This window comes from Mesoplodon mirus, assembly GCF_964341445.2.
Source record: "Mesoplodon mirus genome assembly, chromosome: 19".
Classification (NCBI taxonomy): domain Eukaryota; kingdom Metazoa; phylum Chordata; class Mammalia; order Artiodactyla; family Ziphiidae; genus Mesoplodon; species Mesoplodon mirus.
The window spans coordinates 12,366,560-12,372,559 of NC_138995.1; the positions used below are offsets into that span (position 1 = coordinate 12,366,560).

The window sequence follows — 6,000 nt, forward strand, 5'->3', positions numbered from 1 at the left end:
ATTTTGAACCATGTTAATATAGTACCTGTTTTTTAAAGTAAATTTTAGAAAATGAAAAAAAATAGAAAAAGTTTAAAATATCAATAGTTTTAAACTGTAGAAACACCACAACATACTCAGGAGTGACATTGCATAGGGAAGAAGAATTCAACATGCTTTAGGCAGCTAATTCCGCAGAATTCTCTCTTTACTAACAAAATGTCTTCTGAAATTTGGCTCTTTCAGAGAAGTTTACATTTTCAGCATTGCTTCCTCTTTATTCTGTGTTCACAAGTGGGTTCCAATGTTATGACTATGTGTGAGTAATTTTTATTCTCTTAGAATTTTTAAAAGTTGTCTTGATTTAAATAATTTTGTGTATATATTCCATTTAGTCATTTCTGCCTCAAAACATGGGGTTAAATGCCTTTTTTTATGGTGTTTTTTGGTGCCAAGCATTAGCTCACTGTCTGGGGAGACAAGCTGATGTGGAGAAAATGATCCAGGCTGGCCGTCAGCACTCCGCTTAAAAGAGAAGCAGGCCCCGTATGATTTGGTCGTGTCTGTGGCTGGTGGAAAGCTGCCTTCACCTGGGCCTTGCCAACACTTTTTGGCCTTAAGACAATGTTCTGAGCAAGCCTTAGCCAAAGTTTTCCAGCTTCTAAAACCCAGATCCCTTGCTGACTAAATAGCTTAGGACAATGTTAGGTTTTCAACTGCCTCTGCCCTCCTGTAATGATGTCTGGGGAAGTCAGAGGAGCTGCGAAGAGGAATCCCACTGCAGCAGAAGGTTATCAAAACTAGGAAACAGCTTCCAAGTAGAAAGATAATGCATGTGTGCTCACTTTCAAGGGCTCAGGCAATTCTTTCCATAGGAGCAGAGGCAGCTACTCTGAAGGAGTGGTGGGATACAGAAAGAGCCAAGAAGGCAGATATTTTGGAGATAGCAACTTTCTTTTCCAGAAGGTAGAGTTCTTTTTATACCACATATTGAGGAACATAGTTGGCCTTTACTTCTTATAAACGTGGATGCCTTTAACCCTAAATATGTCTGTGCTGGGGCTAAGGCTGACTTTCTGGAAGAATGTCCAGATGGATCCAAAACAAATCTTAAGTAGTACTTGTGGTCCAAAAGGGAGAGGAAAATTCTGCAAAGAGACATTTCAGGGCTTCAGGCAAATTCACATGCATTCAATTTTTATTTCTTAAAACTGGGGCCCCGAAACTTAATCAAAAGGGATGGAAATCAGAGCAGGGGTTGCTGCTGGGTGCGGGAAGATGGGACAAGGGAGTTGAGTGGAAAAAGGCCCAAGGGAACTTTCTAGGATGATGGAAACATTCCATGTTTCGACTGGAGTTTTGATCACGTGGGTGTAAACATTTGTCAAAATTTATTAAGCTCTACACTTAAGATCTGTGCATTTTATTGTATGGAATTATATCTCAGTATAAAAATGTTAAAAAAAAACAACCCTGTCCTTATTAGTGACTTGGCATAGTAGAATAAACTTTGGTCTGGATATTCAAGTAATTATGTCCTAGTACCAACTCTGCCACTACTGCCTATGTGCATGTGGGGAAAGCATTTAATCTCTTCATTCTGTCACCTGACCTAGAAAATGAGGCCTCAGGATTAGGATGCTCAATGTTTTTCCGCTTGTATTAGGACTTCTCATAAAAATTCTTAACTCGGTAGATAATACAAAGAGAAATTTTCTTCAGGAAACTAAGCCCATTGATCCTGTGAGATATGTATGCCCTCAGTCATGTTGGTAACAAGGGAGGGATGGAAATAATTTTTGTCTTTGTAACCTGGGCTCTGGATTTTGCTGTGAATTTTTTGTCCCTCATCCCAGTGAGCTAGCAGGATGAGGAACCAGCTTTTAGAACTAAGCATGTTCAGCACTGCTCTTCAGTCTCCAGATTCAGGAACTGTCTTGATGGGAAAAAGGCAAAGGCAGAAAGTCGCTCCAAGTGGGGACCCAGGCTGCCAAATGTTGGTCGCAAGCACATGTTCCCTGAACTTGGGCTTGGCTCCAGACGGAGAAGAGCTCACAATGCAAACAGTGATGGCTGTTTGCTCAGGCAGCCAAGAGAATGAAAAGCACATTGAAACCCAGCAGTGTCTCCATGGGGAGAGGCACGGTGGGCCCCTGGGTGGTGAAACCAACCTGACAACAGAGCAGGATCAGAGAGCCTATTCCCAGCATCTTTCTTCAGTTCAACAACAGACCTTTATGTGCAACCTCTCAGGAAATCTCTGAGAAATTAAACCGTGGGCCATGCCACAACTATTGAAGCCCGCGTGCCTAAAGCCCGTGCTCCACAACAAAATAAGCCACTGCAATGAGAAGCCCTCACACCGCAACGAAGAGTAGCCCCCGCTTGCCACAACTAGAGAAAGCCTGTGCGCAGCAACGAAGACCAATGCAGCCAAAAGTAAATAAATTAATTTTTTTAAAAACGAAATTAAACTGTGAGCAACCCAAGCTTTGCCCAGCAATAGAGGCACCCTCAGTCTAGTTTGCCCCAGTTTTAATTGAATTAGCTTCCATTAATTGAGAGAAAGCAAAGAGCTCTTAATGTATGTTCCCTGTCCCTCCCCGCAAAGATTTCATCAACTTCCTTTTTTATTGCTACTACTAGTGGACTATTTTGACCTCTAGTGAGTACCTTTTCAGTTGGTATTTTCATGCTATACTTTTCCTCATTTCCCCGGTGGTATGTGAATGCCCTCCTATCCCAGCACATCAGTAACTGCTGGGCTGAGAAAACAGCTGGCAGCAGGAGAAACCAGGCTTCGGGGCGAGGGAGCAGGAGTACAGTCTCAACAGGTCCGGATGACAGCGTTCGCTCACCTGTGCCGACGCAGGCAGATCGTGCAGCCCAGCTCTTTGCCTCTCCCATGAAAGATGGGGACCAATGTGCGTTAGTATTTTGCTTACATATACTTTGAAAGAATTCTGTTCTAAAATAAAGGATAGCACGTAAACTATGGTGCAAAGGTTGTAAGCCCAAAGATATCCAGGAATAGGAAACCTTTAAAAAGTAGGTGGCGTGAGTGACTTCCCTGGTGGTCCAGTGGGTAAGACTCCACACTCCCAATGCAGGGGGCCCGGGTTCGATCCCTGATGGGGAACTAGATCCGGCATGCATGCCGCAACTAAGAAGCCCACATGCCTCAACTAAGACCCAGTGCAGCCTAAATAAGTGAATAGATAAATAAATATATATATTTTTTTAAGTAGGTGGAGTGAACTGGCAAGTTCCTTGTCCAAAGAGGAGCCATTATTTTGTTCTGGCTGATTGTTGCCAGATCTTCAGAATTTTTTGAGGAGAAGCAAGAAAGTTGTGTTTTTACGTACATGTCTAGGGTCCACGTACAAACACAGGCCTTCAGCTTGTAACCTCTGGTCTAGCAGAACAAGGATGGACTTTGGCCATAGACTTGAGTTTGAATTGTGACTCCAGGATGGACTGAGTGTGTGATCTTGGGTGGGTAAGTGCATTTTCAGAGCGTCAGTATCCTCACCTTTGACATGAGGGCAACACCGCCCGGGCAGTGGGGTTGTGGCGATGAGATGAGATACTGTTCAGAACAGGCTTGAGGAGGGCTGCCTACCGCGTGTGCAGTTCTTGCCTGGGTCTGTCACTACCGCTCACAAGGTACTCTGCAGTTTACTGATCCTGATTTCCAGAACTTTTGCTCACAAACGTTAAGAGATCGTCCTTAGGAGAAGCGTGTTGGGCAGATGTTTGTGGAGCCCCTTGAGGCGCACCAGGCATTTGCTTGCGTGCACCACCCCATCCCACATCTGGAAGCAGCAGCCTGTCTCCAGCAGCTAAGGAGGTGAGGATGCAGAGCTGTTGATCACAGAGAAATATGTAGATCCTCCTACCTAACTCCGTGGCCTCGCCTTCCTGATGTCAACCACCAGGATTGTTTTTTTCTCCCTGAGGAAATAAAGATGAAAAGGGGAATTTAAAGTCCACAATTGAGTAAGAGGTGGGCGGAGGGCGCGGGAGGTGGTAGTCGTTGCGTTTCGCAGGCCGGAAGGGGAACTGCGCGCTTGTGTTGACCAGGGACTGAGCGTTTCAGATCTGCTTGGTAAACCTGGTGCACCCCCATGCTGGCCGCAAGACTTGTGTGTCTCCGGACACTACCTTCCAGGGTTTTCCACCCAGCTTTCACCAAGGCCTCCCCTGTTGTGAAGAATTCCATCACGAAAAATCAGTGGGTCTTAACACCCAGCAGGGAATATGCCACCAGGACAAGACTTGGAATTTGGCGTGGGAAAACTAGCCAAGAACTCAAGGAGGCAGCTTCGTAACATCATTGGAAAAAATATTTTAAATTGATCCGACGGGAAGATTGCCGGAGGGGCTGCTGTCGGTCTTAGAGCTTTGTGCTACTATGGCTTGGGAATGTCTAATGAGATTTGAAAAAGCTGTAATTTGGCCTCAGTATGTGAAGGATAGAATTCATACCACCTATATGTACTTAGCAGGAAGTATCAGCATAACAGCTTTGTCTGCCCTGGCAGTGAGCGGAACTCGTGCCCTCATGAACTTGATGATGAGAGGCTCTTGAGTGACAACCGGTGCAACCTTTGCAGCCATAATTGGAGCTGGAATGCTGGTCCGGTCGATATCATATGACCAGAGCCCAGGCCCAAAGCATCTTGCTTGGTTACTACATTCTGGTGTGATGGGTGCAGTAGTGGCTCCTCTGACGATATTAGGGGGGGGCCTCTTCTCATCACAGCTGCATGGTACACAGCTGGTATTGTGGGAGGCCTCTCCACTGTGGCCATATGTGCACCCAGTGAGAAGTTTTTGAACATGGGAGCACCCCTGGGCGTGGGCCTGGGTGTCGTCTTTGTGTCCTCACTAGGATCTATGTTTCTTCCACCTACCACTGTGGCTGGTGCCACTCTGTACTCAGTGGCAATTTATGGTGGATTCGTTCTTTTTTTTTTTTTTTTTTTTTTTTTTTGCCGTACGCGGGCCTGTAACTGTTGTGGCCTCTCCCACTGTGGAGCACAGGCTCCGGACGCGCAGGCTCAGCGGCCATGGCTCACGGGCCTAGCCGCTCCGCGGCATGTGGGATCTTCCCGGACTGGGGCACGAACCCGTGTCCCCTGCATCGGCAGGCGGACTCTCAACCACTGCACCACCAGGGAAGCCCTGGATTAGTTCTTTTCAGCATGTTTCTTCTGTATGATACACAGAAAGTAATCAAGCGTGCAGAATTAGTACCAGTGTATGGAATTCAAAAATATGATCCCATCAATTCGATGCTGGGAATCTACATGGATATGTTAAACATATTAATGCGAGTTGCCAGTATTCTGGCACCTGGAGGCAACAGAAAGAAATGAAGTGACTCAGCTTCTGACTTCCTTAATACATCAGATATCTGGCTTGTTTAATAGGGGCAGATATTCTTTAAATAGTTTGTGCAAGCAGCTTTCTAAATAGTTTGTGCAAGCAGCTTTCGTTGAAGTTTAGAAGATAAGAATTTGTCAACATGTTTCAGATGTTCCAGTAATGTGATGCTTCAGGTCTGCTTTTTCTTCTGGAGAATAAATTCAGTAGTTCTCTTCCAAATAGCACACATATTTTCAATTCTCGTGTTTGAGTAATTCTAAAATGTTCAAAAGAATATGAAAACCAAGTTTTGTGTTGCAGGAATTTAAGTATTTTATCTATTTTAAAATTTATTTGGTTAAGTGAAATTTAGCAAACTTGTGTACCTGCATTTTTCATTTTGGATTGCAGAATATTAACAAGTAACGTCATAAGTGATGTAGGGGTTTGGTAAAGGGACCAGAGAGAAGTAAAGCGACACCTGCAGTCTTTCTTTGAATACTTAGAACTTAGCACTCGTGTAATTGTGGTGAGCCAGTGAGGGGGTCTGGATGTTTGGAAACAAGTCATGGTTGTACATCTGCTGAATTTATCAGAAGCACTGAGCAGAAAACAAAGACATAGGTGATTCTCCAGGCTCTCCTTACGATA

At 44.7% G+C, this 6,000-nt stretch overlaps 1 pseudogene across 1 annotated transcript; it reads left to right on the plus strand.

The window, feature by feature from the left end:
* The first annotated feature begins 3,945 nt into the window (after positions 1–3,945).
* On the plus strand, positions 3,946–5,425 carry LOC309795599 (growth hormone-inducible transmembrane protein-like; annotated as a pseudogene). The gene is made up of 2 exons: positions 3,946–4,944; positions 5,175–5,425. The product of its transcript is annotated as a growth hormone-inducible transmembrane protein-like (transcript).
* The last annotated feature ends 575 nt before the right edge of the window (positions 5,426–6,000 follow it).